We start from the raw sequence: 16,123 nt of genomic DNA, 5'->3' as shown, positions 1-16,123 counted from the left end.
TCAAGCCTATTAACTTTCACGATAAAAGGTTTAAATATCAGTCATAGAGTGTTTGACCTTCTAATTATTCAGAAGTAACAAAAAATTTCTTCAGAAGTCTATCCAATCATAGAACTGAAATACTATCATTGTTTAATGAGGACAGACTATTAGGGCAAGATTTACATGGTAGCAAAGATGTTACTAGAATAGGTGATAATCTCAAGAAGTTGAGGGTATATTTCATGATGTCGACATTTTCAGTGCAATTACAATGGAGCTGTGCATTGGAGCTGCCTGCCTAATGAATCATGCATAAATCGTGGGTGTAATTATTTTTTAAATGGTATTTTGGAAATTGAAGAGAATCTAAAACAATACTTGGCTTTTATTCTCACCGGTGTTTTTCTTAAGAAAAATATCTGCTTTTACCTAAAGACTAGTAGGGAATCTTTTCACTGTATTTTTCTACTTACTTGAACTGAAGAAGATTGTTTTTGTAAAGGTAGCTGTGACATTCAGATATAGGATGGCTGGAAAGCACTTGGAATTGGAAGAAAGCTCAGCTTGATTGAGGTACACTGTCTGTATTGACATTTGATAAGCAGGCACTTGGTTGAAACTCCTGATTTTTGCTCTCTGAAAGGTTGGATACTCACCTTGTAACCTACTCCCCCTCAAATCTCTTAAAATAGACACTTCAAAGAAACAGCCACTGGAAAATTTTTACCTGTTCTCCATGAATGAGTAACTAGCCCATTTGTTCTCCCTGCCTAAGCAGAGTATTGCTGTTAAATTTAATTTTGGAGGTAGTGATGGAAGAGGAGAGGCTCTGTCTTTGTTTATCACATCAATTAGCAAGTGGGAGTTATTATTTCTGTAAAGAAGAATCACCACCTGGCAAAAAATAGGTCTTTGTGAATTTCAACACATCCTTAAGATAGCCAAGCACCATTTTGTCTCTCTGAGTTACCCTCAAAGCTGGTAAATATAACTTGGGGGTAATTTGTTAGTTGCCGTCTATATGTTCCAAGGGGAAACAATCTAAAATATGGAAACTGCAGTGTATACTTAATGACTTAGTTCTGGAGTTCACAGAGCTATCCCAGTCCTCACTGTGACAGACATCGAGTTGCTGGGTGGGGAGCGGGGACTAGGGGTGGGTTGGGGGGTAGGGAGCACTCACAGCACTTAGCTCGGGCTGGGGAAAGAGATGTCGTTTTCTTTTCCCAGCATCTCCATTTCCCATCTAGCTTCGGGTCCTGAAGCTGCACATCCCCTTTCTGCAGCTTCACGTCTCATCCATTCCCCTCCAAAGCTGCTTTGAGCAGAAAGGATCTTAGAATGTGTTAACTCCAGACAGAATTGAAGAGCCTGGGGAGCTACATTGGTTCCCTGGGCTGACATTGATGTTGACCCAACTGCCATCAGGGAGCAAATGAAGCAAATTATCCTCCTAGAGGGAGGTGAGTCATTAGGTATACGTGTAAGCAGAGGGCAGGCATTGTTTCCCAGGGCACAGGACAAGGATGGAGGGCCTGGGAGGAGGGTGGACTCCAGTGGTGGGGATTCGGAGTACCAAGATCATCCTGAGACTAAGCAGGGTACCAGCATCAGGAGAGTCAGGCAAATGGTAGCAGAGCCCTGGCTGAAGTCCTGAGGTTCTGGGGAAAGGAAAGACTGTTAAGAGCATGGCAGAAAGGTTAGTTGCTCAGTTGTGTCCAACTCTTTGCAACTCCATGGGCGGTAGCCTGCCAGGCTCCTCTGTCCATGGGATTCTCCAGGCAAGAATACTGGAGTGGGTTGCCATTTCCTCCTCTAGGGGATCTCTCTGACCCAAGTATTAAACCTGGGTTTCCCACATTACAGGCAGATTCTTTACCATCTGAGCCACCGGGGAAATCCAAGAGCATGGCAAGGCACAATCATTTTCAACCAGAGCCCTGGGCTGGAAACCATATAGGAACATAGCAAGAACCTGGCTCCCATATCTAGGTTAGAGGTTGAGGCTTGGTCTCTAGCACAAATTCAGTTACTGCAAATAGAGGATAAGGACCAAGAGGCAGCAGAAAAGAACACTCAGGACACGGACTTCCTGAGCCCCCGAGTGAAGCTCCTTCAGATCCTTGAATGGCGTCAGGACAGCCTTTACTGCCTGTAGCTGAACCCAGCAGCACTGCCTGAAGCTGTGGCTGGGGCTGCCCTCTGCCCATCTAGGAACTGCTCTGTCTAATCCACCAGGGTGGCTGGACATCACTTCTACAATGAAAACAGAAGGAAAACACAGAACATTAAAAACCCAGCCAACTGAACTCAGAAGCAATCTCCCTCCTCAGGTAGGTTCCTGGAGATTCCCCTCCATAAGTAACAGGCTCCTGAATGGTGGTGACTTCTGAGTGGGAATAACTGAATAAAGCATGATTCATTACTTCGCAGAGCTATTCTATGTGGTGAAGGTGAGCAGTTGGTGTCTGGGAATCATCACCTTTCCTCCTACTCAGGATGCACTTTTATCAGACATCAGCTGAGGATCCTGCAGAATTAGTTGGCGTTTGAGTTGCTTTTTTCAAATGGGTGTGTGTTTACTAGGATGTCTGAAATGCTTGGAGGCGCCGCTCAGGACAAAACCCAATGTGATTTGGAATCTCTGCTCTAGTTCATGCTTTTCTTTCTGTAAGATGAGAACATGAGGAGACTACAAACTCACCATGTTCTCCAAGGGTTGACAGACCTTAGTGTAGAGGTCTTGCCTAGATCGGAGGCTAGGTAGAGGCTGCCTTGGTCATGTCACTGCCACATTGTGGGAAGCTTCTGGAGGTGACCCAGAGAATAGAGGCCAGCAGTGAAGAGCATGGGGATCCTCTCACTGGAGGGGGAGGAAAGGAAGTGATGCTGTTGAGCATGGAATAGAGATTACTGGGAAGGCTGTCATGGGAAAGAGAGAATGCTTCTGTGTGTGCGTGTGAATGTGCATCATGCATGTGTGTGCTTGGGTTTAAAAGATATGAGTAGGTAGAAATTAGGGGTCTAGATCTGAGCTCTGGTAAGTATCACATATTCAAAGATATTTGTTTTTATTTTTTGGCCATGACATGCAGCTTGTGGGGTCCCTGACCAGGGATTGAACCTGGGTCCTTTGCGTTGGAAGTGAAGAGCCTTAACCCCTGGACACCAGGGAAATCTGAGTATTCAGAGACACTTAGAGGTGGAATGTGTGTCCAGAGATGAGGGGCTGCTGAAGCAGAGGCTGGGACACTTGGCAGGGCACTTCCTGAGGGGGGTTCTACCATCGTAACATTAGCCCAGAGGACGTTTTAAGTTGCTAGATTACATGGTCAGCCTAGACGGCATTTTCAGTGCTCCCCAGGTCCCCCAGCTCCTGCACTCCTCCCCTCTCCTGGGCCAGTCCCCCCGCTCTGTTCAGAGAACTCACTCCAGAAAGGTCCATCTCCAAGCAGACCCAAACCATGTCCCCTTGAAGCATAAAACAAAAACTTTCAACTACAGGTATTTCCCACTGTCTGCCATTAATCAAAGTGAGATTTGAGATCACCCATACTGTCAGCAATATGTGAACCGTGAACTTCCTGATGTTCAAGCTGGTTTTAGAAAAGGCAGAGGAACCAGAGATCAAACATCCACTGGATCATAGAAAAAGCAAGAGAGTTCCAGAAAAACATCTATTTCTGCTTTATTGACTATGCCAAAGCCTTTGACTGTGTGGATCACAAGAAACTGTGGAAAATTCTTCAAGAGATGGGAATACCAGACCACCTGATCTACCTCTTGAGAAATTTGTGTGCAGGTCAGGAAGCAACAGTTAGAACTGGACATGGAACAACAGACTGGTTCCAAATAGGAAAAGGAGTATGTCAAGGCTGTATATTGTCACCCTGTTTATATAACTTATGTGCAGAGTACATCATGAGAAATGCTGGACTGGAAGAAACACAAGCTGGAATCAAGATTGCCGGGAGAAATATCAATAACCTCAGATATGCAGATGACACCACCCTTATGGCAGAAAGTGAAGAGGAACTCAAAAGCCTCTTGATGAAAGTGGAAGTGGAGAGTGCAAAAGTTGACTTAAAGCTCAACATTCAAAAAACAAAGATCATGGCATCCGATCCCATCACTTCATGGGAAATAGATGGGGAAACAGTGGAAACAGTGTCAGACTTTATTTTTTGGGCTCCAAAATCACTGCAGATGGTGACTGCAGCCATGAAATTAAAAGATGCTTACTCCTTGGAAGGAAAGTTATGACCAACCTAGATAGCATATTCAAAAGCAGAGACATTACTTTGCCAACAAAGGTCCGTCTAGTCAAGGCTATGGTTTTTCCTGTGGTCATGTATGGATGTGAGAGTTGGACTGTGAAGAAGGCTGAGCACCGAAGAATTGATGCTTTTGAACTGTGGTGTTGGAGAAGACTCTTGAGAGTCCCTTAGACTGCAAGGAGATCCAACCAGTCCATTCTGAAGGAGATCAGCCCTGGGATTTCTTTGGAAGGAATTATGCTAAAGCTGAAAGTCCAGTACTTTGGCTACCTCATGCGAAGAGTTGACTCTTTGGAAAAGACTCTGATGCTGGGAGGGATTGGGGGCAGGAGGAGAAGGGGACGACAGAGGATGAGATGGCTGGATGGCATCACTGACTCGATGGATGTTAGTTTGAGTGAACTCCGGGAGCTGGTGATGGACAGGGAGGCCTGGCGTGCTGCGATTCATGGGGTCGCAGAGTCGGACACGACTGAGTGACTGATCTGATCTGATGTGATACTCTATCAATATCAGTTCAGTGGCTCAGTCATGTCTCACTCTTTGCGACCCCATGGACTGCAGCACACCAGGCCTCCCTGTCCATCACCAACTCCTGGAGTTTACTCAGACTCATGTCCACAGAGTTGGTGATGCCATCCAACCATCTCATCCTCTGTTGCCCCTTCTCCTCCCACCTTCAATCTTTCCCAGCATCAGGGGCTTTTCAAATGAGTCAGTTCTTCACATCAGGTGGCCAAAGTATTGGAGTTTCAGCTTCAGCATCAGTCCTGCCAATGCATATTCAGGACTGATTTCCTTTAGGAAATTTGAATTCCCTAATTCCTGATTTCCTGCCAGTCAGGAAGGACTGGTTGGATCTCCTTGCAGTCCAACAGACTCTCAAGAGTCTTCTCCAACACCACAGTTCAAAAGCATCAATTCTTTGGTGCTCAGCTTTCTTTATGGTCCGATCTCATATCCAAACATGACTACTGGAAAAACCATAGCTTTGACTAGACGGACCTTTGTTGGCAAAGTAATGTCTCTTCTTTTTAATAAGCTTTCTAGGCTGGTCATTGGAGAAGGCAATGGCACCCCACTCCAGTACTCTTGCCTGGAAAATCCCATGGACAGAGGAGCCTGGTGGACTGCAGTCCATGGGGTCACTAAGAGTCGGACACGACTGAGCGACTTCACTTTCACTTTTCACTTTCATGCATTGGAGAAGGAAACAGCAACCCACTCCAGTGTTCTTGCCTGGAGAATTCCAGGGATGGGGGAGCCTGGTGGGCTGCCATCTATGGGGTCTCACTTAGCAGCAGCAGCAGCAGGTTGGTCATAACTTTTCTTCCAAGGAGCAAGCATCTTTTAATTTCATGGCTGCAGTCATTATCTGCAGTGATTTTGGAGCCCCCCAAAATAAAATCTGTCACTGTTTCCACTTTTTCCACATCTATTTGCCATGAAGTGATGGGACTGGATGCCATGATCAGCCAACTTTTTCAGTCTCCTCTTTCACTTTCATCAAGAGGCTCTTTAGTTCTTCTTTGCTTTCTGCCATAAGGGTGGTGTTATCTGCATATCTGAGGTTATTGATATTTCTCCCGGCAATCTTGATTCCAGCTCGGGCTTCATCCAGTCCGGCATTTCTCATGATGTCTCTGCATGTCAGTTAAATAAGCAGGGTAAAAATATACAGTCTTGACATACTCCTTTCCCGATTTGGAACCAGTCTGTTGTTCCATGTCCAGTTCTAACTGTTGCTTCTTGACCTGGATACAGATTTCTCAGGAGGCAGGTCAGGTGGTCTGGTATTCCCATCTCTTTCAGAATTTTCAACAGTTTGTTGTGATCCACACAATCAAAGGCTTTGGCATAGTCAATAAAGCAGAAGTAGATGTTTTTCTGGAACTCTCTTGTTTTTTCAATGATCAGCGGATGTTGGCAGTTTGATCTCTGGTTCCTCTGCCTTTTCTAAATCTAACTTGAACATCTGGAAGTTCACAGTTCATGTACTGTTGAAGCCTGGCTTGGATAATTTTGAGCATTACTTTACTAGTGTGTGAGATGAGTGCAATTGTGTGGTAGTTTGAGCATTCTTTGGCGTTGCCTTTCTTTGGGATTGAAATGAAAACTGACCTTTTCCAGTCCTGTGGCCACTGCTGAGTTTTTCAAATTTGCTGGCATACTTAGTGCAGCACTTTGACAGCATCAGCTTTTAGGATTTGAAATAGCTCAACTGGAATTCCATCACCTCCACTTGCTTTGTTCGTAGTGATGTTTCCTAAGGCCCACTTGACTTTGCATTCCAGGATGTCTGTCTCTAAGTGAGTGATCACACCATTGTGATTATGTGGGTCATGAAGATCTTTTTTGTATAGTTCTTCTGTGAATTCTTACCACCTCTTAATATCTTCTGCTTCTGTTAGGTCCATACCATTTCTGTCCTTTATTGAGCCCATCTTTGCATGAAATGTTCCCTTGGTATCTCCAATTTTCTTGAAGAGACCTCTAGTCTTTCCCATTCTCTTATTTTCCTCTGTTTCTTTGCACTGATCACTGAGGAAGCCTTTCTTATCTCTCCTTGCTATTCTTTGGAACTCTACATTCAAATGGACAGTCTTTCCTTTTCTCCTTTGCCTTTATCTTCTTTTCACAGCTATTTGTAAGGTCTCTTCAGACAACCATTTTCCCTTTTTGCATTTCTTTTTCTTGGGGATAGTCTAGATCCCTGCCTCCCGTACAGTGTCAGGAACTGCCGTCCATAGTTCTTCAGGCACTCTGTCTATCAGATCTAATCCCTTGAATCTATTTCTCACTTCCATTGTATAATCGTAAGGGATTTGATTTAGGTGATACCTGAATGGTCTAGTGGTTTTCCCTACTTTCTTCAGTTTAGGTCTGAATTTGGCAATAAGGAGTTCATGACCTGAGCCACAGTCAGCTCCCAGTCTTATTTTTGCTGACTGCATAGAGCTTCTCCATCTTTGGCTGCAAAGAATATAATCAGTCTGATTTCAGTATTGACCATCTGGTTATGTCCATGTGTAGAGTGTTCTCTTGTGTTGTTGGAAGAAGATGTTTGCTGTGACCAGTGCATTCTCTTGGCAAAACTCTGTTAGCCTTTGTGCTGCTTTATTCTGTATTCCAAAGCCAAACTTGCCTGTTACTCCAGGTATTTCTTGACTTCCTACTTTTGCATTCCAGTCCCCTACAATGAAAAGCACGTCTTTTTTAGATGTAAGTTCTAGAAGTTCTTTTAGGTCTGAATAGAACCGTTTAACTTAAGCTTCTTCAGCATTATTGGTTGGGACACAGACTGGTATTACTGTGATACTGAATGGTTTGCCTTGGAAAGGAGCAGAGATTATTCTGTCATTTTTGAGACTGCATCCAAGTACTGCATTTTGGACTCTTTTGTTGACTATGATGGTTACCCCATTTCTTCTAAGGGATTTTTGCCCACAGCAGTAGATATAATGGTCTTCTGAGTTAAATTCACTCATTCCAACCCATTTTAGTTCACTGATTCCTAAAATGTCAACATTCACTCTTTCTATCTCCTGTTCAACCACTTCCAATTTGCCTTAGTTCATGGACCTAACATTCCAGATTCCTATCTATGCAACATTGCTCTTTGCAGCATCGGGCTTTACTTCCATCACCAGTCATATCCACAGCTGGGTGTTGTTTTTGCTTTGGCTCCGTCTCTTCATTCTTCCTGGAGGTAGTTCTCCACTGATCTCCAGTAGCATATTGGGAACCTACTGACCTGGGGAGTTCATCTTTCAGTATCCTATCATTTTGCCTTTTCATACTATTCATGGGGTTCTCAAGGCAAGAATACTGAAGTGGTTTGCCATGCCCTCTCCAGTGGACCACATTCTGTCTGACCTCTCCACCATGACCCGTCTGTCTTGGGTGGCCCTACGTGGCATGGCTCATCATTTCATTGAGTTAGACAAGGCTGTGGTCCATGTGATCAGATTGGTTAGTTTTATGTGATTGTGGTTTTCAGTCTGTCTGCCCTCTGATGGAGAAGGATAAGAGGCTTATGGGAGCTTCCTAATGGGAGAGACTGAGTTAGGGGAGAACTGGGTCTTTTTCTGATGGGTGAGGGGTAAGGTATTATCTTCAGAATTATCAGGAATAGTTATTTGTGGCAGAGACCTTGCTCATCCAAACGCTGTTTGCTTCTGCCTTCCCCAGACTTTCAGATGATTGAAAAGAGATGTACTTTTTAAAAAAGTTTATTCATCTTAATTTTGTCTGCAGTTTTTCTTGGTTGCTCTGTGCAGATTTTCCCTAGTTGTGGTGGGCGGGGCTACTCTTTAGGTGAGGTGCACAGGTTTCTTATTGTGGTCCCTTCTCTTGTCGCTGAAGATGGGCTCTAGGGTGCGTGGGCTTCAGTAGTTGTGGCTTGGTGGCCTGGGTCATGTGGGACACCAAAGATCAAACCTGTTTCCCCTACATTGGCAGGCAGGTTCTTAACCACTGGTGCTCCAGGGAAGTTCATGGAGTAGATGTCTTAAGAGCGGTTACAAGATGGAAGAGGGCCATTCAACCGACATTAGATTTTGCAAGAGCAAAAAAAGAAGGCTTTTTTGCGGTCCTTTGAGGCTGTTTGTTATTTCAGGAGAGTCTAATCCATCCTGCTTGATACATTGTCCCTGAATGTTACTGTTTCACACATAAGCTTTTATGAATACATCCATCATTCTTAGCCAAAAAGGATACTGAGTGCTTTTTTTAACATAATGCCCCCAAATCACTGGCTTGACAGGTAATGGCATCACATTTAGCTTTAACCTTTCTTTCATTTTTTGATCGGTAAGAGTTTGAAGTTGTTGTAGTGGTGTATGTATCTTAACCTTAGGAGATGGATGGAGAATGGTCTGACGTGCTCCAGAGGCCTCCTGGCATCACCTCTGTGTTGATGACTGCACGTGCAACACTTATTGGCACTTAGTAGGCATTTAATGAATATTTGTTAGAATACTGAAAATTGGAAGAATGCATTAGAATAACGAGAGCCGTTTAAATATCTGTAGCTTGCTTTTCAATTTAAGTTACCTTGCTTATTTAAATTTGACGTCAATGTGATGATCAAAGGCAGTGGTTTTCCAATTTGACAAGAAGTGGCATGCCTGGCCACTTGTCTGATTTTAAAAAACAAATTTGGTGAAACAAAGAATAAAGGATAAGACAAATATAGGCCCTGGAATCAGACTCAGCTTTAAATTCTGGTTATATCTGTGTGAACTTTTGCAATTAAAGTCCTCAGCCCTCAATTGCATGTTGGTAAGATTATGGAGATATTGAGTTTATGTAACTATTGTAATAAAGGAGAAGGTATATGTAAAATACTTACTGTAGTCCCTACAACATAAGTATTTAAAGAATATATATATATAGTTATACACAAACACACAACCCTCAGTATTTGCAAGATTTTGTCTGTGAATGCACCTACTCACTAAAATTTCTTTGTAACCACAAAATCAACACTCATGGCGTTTGATGGGCCATGTGTGCAATTGTGTACAAAGTGGTAAAACATTTGAGTTGCCCTGTGAGTATGTTCTCAGCCGAAGGCCACACTCTGTCTTCTGAATTTCAACTCTCACATGGCAAACAAATGCCTTTTTTACAATCTAGTTCCTGCCAAGTATTTTGCACTTTTGTGCTTTTTATTGGAAATGTTGCCATTTAAAATGGCTCCCCAGGAGAGTGCTGGAATGCTCTCAAGGGCTTCTAAGTGTGAGAAGGCTTTGATGTGCCTTATGGGAAAATGTGTATGTTTAGATAAGCTTTGTTCAGGCATGCATTGTAATATGGTGGATTTGAGTTAAAAGCTAGTGAATCAAAAATATACATGAAAGAAGGTGTCTTTAAACAGAAGCACATGTACAAAAAGATTCTATGTTGACCAGTTGATCAGAATATGACCACAGCCTCGCATTCCTCCAAGGAACACTTGATCAATATTTGCTAATTCAGTGTACTTGGAGAGTTTATAGAATATAACTGCCAGGAATAGCAAGAATCAAATGTCTATGTGATAAAAGTTCCTTTATATTCATTTCATTTATAAAATGAAACTTTCAAAAAAACCTGTTCATCTCTCAACCACGAAATAAAAATGTAATATGTTTTAGAGATCCTGCAGTGTGGTAAACTATAGTTGAGCAGGCTGAATCTAACCTCATGAGAAAAATCAATGATCATAACTGATAGTTGTTAAGATATTATGTCAGAAACATCACCTTCATCATTTCATTGAATCTTCAAAATAAATATAAAGCTTAGTGTTATCTGCATTTTGTGGATGGAAGTTGAAACTCTACAGGGTAAGCTGATTGCCTGGTGTCATAATGAAATACACAATAGGAATTTAAGCTCAGGACTTCCTCTTCTTCTTTTTTTTTTTTAATTATTCATTTCTTTGGCTTCATCGGGTCTTAGTTGTGGAGCAGGCTTGGTAGTTGTAGCACTCGAACTTACTAGCCCCGAGACACGTGTGATCCTAGTTGCTAGACCCAGGATCGAACCTCTGTCCCCTGCATTGGAAGGCGGCTCTTTAACTACCGGACCACCAAGGAAGTCAGAACCCAGGACTTCTGACTGCATTTTCTAAAGCTTTTCCCTTGATCTCTACATGACGATAAATAATGTTTCGTAAAATGATCTACACACTTTTGCTCACCTAATGAAGAGCACAGTTCAAACCCCAAAGCTGTCACTAAGATGATTGAAAGCAATAAAGATGCAAAGACTGATATTTATACAAAAATGTCAGTCAATTAAAAAGATGAAACTCAAGAAAAAAAAAAAAAGAGAATTTCTCATTTGTAGGAGCAGTGAACCACCTTGTGAGGAAAGACACAGACAGCCAACAATCGCGGGGGCTCTGCTTATCCTGTGTGTGGGTGTGCGTATCGTATATTCCTCTTCTGAAACCATGTTGCTTGTCTCTATTTTTTCCTTATTTCCTGTTGAAACTGGGAGAGACAGAGTTTCAGAACTTTTTCATACATTTCTATGGCAGACACCGAATTGCTTCTTTGAGTTGTCTGTTGAATGAATAAAGATCAGGGTATTCTGAATCTCTTTCAAACTTTTATAAATTCACGTTTTGAATAATATATGCATTTCAGGTCCAATTGGTGCCTCATATACGCATAGAAGAGTTTCTTTACCACAGCAGTTCTATCATCTGAATCAGGTTATTTGGGTTGCCTGGCAGAACCTGTCTGGATACTTGTTTTAATAATTGCAAAACAATAGTTTGTCAAACAGGCAGATCCTCACAGCAGTGCATTTTCTTTTAAATTAGGAAAGCTGCCATGTTCTAAGGCATTGTCTTCAGATCAATGCATTTGTTCTGATGATGCCTTTGGCTTATCTAATGTTTACAAATAGAGCAAGTAATAGATTTACAGAATTACAGAGCTGGAAGGCACGTAGCAGTTATTATTTCAACCACCTCATCTTCCTGATGAGGACATGAAGGCCTAGAGAGATGAAATTATTTGTCCAAGGTGATAAAACTGGTGGATGGCAAAGAGGCTTCTCTTCTCTTGCGGTGATCATTCCCTGGTCTGGAGAATGATCAGGGAGAAATCGAACCAGGAGAAATTGCACCAGTCAGGTCGTTGGCTTCTCTATGGGAAATTAGATTTGAATGAATTAGCAATGGGAGGTGAGCCAAATTCTTCTGGCCATGCTTTTGTACAGTGGATCATATGAGGCCTGGAACAGTGATTCGATTGAGGCTACTGTCTTTTTATTTTATATTTGATGGCCAATAAAACAACAGGTTGATGATTAGATAGAATTAAAGATTTCGACAATGAGGCTACTGCCTAGCTAATTTTCACAAATCTTTTTAAATATCCCAAACTCACTTTTCTCCTCTAGGTAATCTAATAGCAGTAGAAGATGGTTGATGATATCAGCAGCTTTTATGATGTGGTTATACCCTTATTCCAGAAAGTGTTCTTTGACACATTTTTAGGAAAGAATACAGTAGAACAATAAAATAACCAATTTCCTGTGCTTTCTCTGAAACGGTCAGTAGGAGACATGTTCAGGTCTTAGCATCTGTATATGGAATGCATCATGATTCAGGAAACTATGAGCGAGAGATGTTCGGGCGGCAACTCTTCATAATCGACTAAGGATAAGAACCCTAAAACCGTCTGCTTGATGAGATTGAGAAGGTACTTGTACAGTAAACATTCTACCTGAAATAATTGGTCGTAAATGTCCCAAACTGTACTCTTATCTTCTCAAATATCTATATAGTTTAAAATCAGCCTTAAAACTCTTGATTAACACTCAGCTTGGTTTCTGCAATAAACAGATGCAATGGGTATGAATTACTGGCTAGCACTTGAGTGCAATAAATATTATATTTCTTTATATTTAAGAAATCAATTTATCTGACGTGTGTCCTCTAGCCTTGAAGCTAGAGGAAAAGGCCAGTCTTGGTCATTCTTTGGGGTACCCTCTCTTTAGGGCCATACAGGGCCCTAGAGACATGTGGGGGACCCACAAAGAGATCCCTCAGCCTGATAGCTTTCTGATCACCAGGAGGCTGCTGGATTCTCGCTTCCACGGGTTCAAGATGAAGACCTGGGGCTTTCCCAGATGTGGGTCTCACTTGTCTCTCCTCTTCTAGCCTGGTGTTTTCCTCCAGGTCAATGCGTTTCCTTGGTGGTTTCAATCCCTCTGTGCCAAGCTAGGCTTTTGAAGCAATGACCGTAGTCCCATTATGGAACATTCCCAGGGGAGGTCCAGCCACCTTGGACACCCCAGTCTCTATCCATATGTACAGCCCTCTTTTTTCCTAATCCCTAAGTAGCAGTTCCTGTCCTGACATGGGACCCACCCCTCTGACATTCAGATCCTTTTACCTCTCAGACAGCCCAGGATAAATGCAGTGCCCCTTCTCTCATGGGGGTGGGAAAAATCATACTTCAGGCTTATCTCTCTTGCTGGAATGTGGTAGAAAAGCACCTTTCCTTATCAGGAGGTGGTCTATAGGAAAATAGACAGTTTCTCTACAGATTATCCTGTGCTATAAATCATGTGATCTAGACACCAAGTTTCCCCATCTGAAAACAGAGAGATAACATTTCATGCTTTCTCACTGTATGACCAGCCTTCAGAGAAGCGGCTTCTCTTGTCTAGGGTTTGCTGTTAAGGGACCTTCTTCTGTGGTCTGTTGGGCACACAGTTTGTGGTTTTAATTGTTAATCCATCTAGTTTTTCTAGAGAATGTTGGCTATGTTGAAGGAGTACAGCCACTGTTAGTGATACTGGCTAAAAACATGACCTCAGAGTCCCAAGCGCTATTCTCGAACCTGAAATATACAAAGGTCTTTGGAAGCCAACAGCCCTGGGTCACTGGAAGGCGTGATGGCCACTTTGTCCCACCTGTTGGAGTCACTTAGTTGGAAGCAAGAGTCTTGGGTTAAAGGCCTCCTTGTGAATTCTTACTGTAATTACATCTTGATTAGTGCAGAGTGCAAATCGTTACACCTTCGTTTTGCTTTTCCATCAATAGAATGGATGAAATGTTAATACTTGGACTTTCACTTTTAGACAGTAAAACTAATAGACGAAGAATGCTAATGGGCCAGGGAAGCAAAAACTAACTTTGGCAATGTTTTTCTTGATCTTTCTTATCACCCAAGGCAGCTGATTTTTAGTCAAAATAAGTCATAAAGAAAGATGTATATATATAACTCTGTTGATTTACTATTCAAGAATTTCGCTTTTTTCATGGAGCTCAGCTCGATGCTCTGTAATGACTTATAGGGGTGGGATGGGGAGTGGGAGGGAGGCTCAAGAGGGAGGGAATATATGTATACTTATGGTTGATTCATGTTTTGTACATCATAAACTAGCACAACATTGTAAAGCAATTATTCTCCAATTAAAAAAAAAGAAAAAAAAAGAAAAGAAAAGAAAGAAAGATGTACCCAACCCGACTATATAAACAAACCTAAAATCTATTGATTCACGGAGAGTGTCTTGCTGGGAAATGTCAAGTGAACTATGTGCAGTAATTAGAATATAGAATGGGAATGCAGAAAAAGGAAGAATTTTGATTTTTGAAAAAAAGTCTTATGTTTCATTCAAAGGCTAGTTATACCTAGAAAGTCACAGAATCTGGATTTAGCATCTTATCCATCTATCTGTTTCCAGTAAGATTCCATTTCATTCTAAGTCCCACTGTTTGGCATGATTGTCCCATTGTTGGCATCCCCCAACACTGGATATTGATGATGCTCACATTCTGGAAATCTCCTTCAGGTACTCATCCTAGGGCGGGAAGCGTGCTTCACATCAGGCATCAGACATGAGCTCATTTAAGCTGCCTCTCTTCCAAAATCCCACTGTCCAGACTCAGTCCATTTCACTTCTTGAGCAGATTTGGGAAATAGCTGGCCATCAGTCCAAAGGCCATCATCCTTGATGAGTCTCAAGAGGTATTCAGTCTTTAGCCTCCTTTCTTCTGGTCTGGCCATTCCAGATCCTTTATCCATCTACATACAGCAACGGTGTATGTAATCCCTCATACACTGTTCTTCTTTAAGCCAGCTCTGTGGCTCTTAACGTATAATTCTACAACATACACCACTTACTGTGATACCGGAAACTTACGACAAGCTATATGAACATTTCATTACCGCGAAAGGAGCTTATTCTCACGTGACTCTGCCCTTCCTCAAGCTCACCGTGTGCCTGGTCCTTGCTGGGCCAGGCTGTAGACCAGCCTGGCAGAACTAGAGGCGGTGCAGGGCCGTGGGAAACCACAGAGCCAGGGTTAGGACATCTGAGTTCCAGTCTTAGTTTTCCTTATGGCCGGGATGCTGGGGAACTGATGTTTATTAAGCAGGGTTTTTTTTTGGACATAAATGTTTTTCTTTTAAAATATTTATTTGACTGCACTGGGTCCTACTTAGTTGCAGCATGTGGGATCTAGTTCCCTGACCCGGAATCCGACCTGAGACTCCTGGATTGGGAGCATGGAGTCTTAGCCACTGGACCACCATGGAAGTATTTTTTCCCCCAAGCAGGTACTTTGAATCCTCACAATAATAATATGAGGTTGAACCATTAGCATCATTTTTTGTATAATCAAAAACTCCATCCTGAGTTGTTGTTGGATTTCATTTAAAAGCCATGTTATTTTTTTTCCATTCCTATTATCTCTTTAATTTGTTTAAAAAGATACATGGAATTCTGTAGAATTAATGCAGCAAAATATAATAGTTCATAAACTTTTTATTATTTACTTAAAAAAAAAAAAAAAGCCTACAGCACTCAGTATTCCCAGGTATTCTCCCACCCAAGTACTTACCAGGCCTGATCCTGCTTAGCTTCCAAGATCAGCGGAAATCAGGTACATTCAGGGTGGTATGGCCATAGACTTAAAATAATTTTAGAATTTATTAAATCAAATCTGTTCATTTGAAAAGGAAGGGGAAAGGACGTTTATTTTAAAAATAACATCTGTGGTGTGTGCTTGTGCAGCTCGTTTGCGTCTGACTCTTTGCGACCCCATGGACTGTAGCCTGCCAGGCTCTTCTGTCCATGGGGTTCTCCAGGCAAGAGTACTGGAGTGGGTGGCCATTTCCTTTTCCAGGGGATCTTCCCAACCCAGAGATCAAACCCATGTTTCCGGTGTCTCCTGCAATGCAGACAGATTCTTTACCACTGAGCCACCTGGGAAGCCCTAACATCTGCAGTAAATCTGCCCAAAGGGCATCCAGTGCATGGTCCACCTCCCCTCTGACAGGAGGGGGTTGGAAAGATGTCCTGGGAGACCTTGTGCTAAGCCAGGAACGCTCTGTCTTGGCTCTAAGCTC

At 42.4% G+C, this 16,123-nt stretch overlaps 1 protein-coding gene across 3 annotated transcripts in view; it reads left to right on the top strand.

Annotated features, from left to right (window-relative positions):
* ZMAT4 (zinc finger matrin-type 4) overlaps nt 1–16,123 on the top strand; it is a 375,305-nt gene that overhangs the window by 209,981 nt on the left and 149,201 nt on the right. The window lies entirely within an intron of this gene.

This window comes from Bos javanicus, chromosome 27 (genome assembly GCF_032452875.1).
Source record: "Bos javanicus breed banteng chromosome 27, ARS-OSU_banteng_1.0, whole genome shotgun sequence".
NCBI classification, from domain to species: Eukaryota; Metazoa; Chordata; class Mammalia; order Artiodactyla; family Bovidae; genus Bos; species Bos javanicus.
The sequence above is the reverse complement of the archived record's forward strand: the minus strand, read 5'-3'. Positions and strand labels throughout refer to the sequence as shown.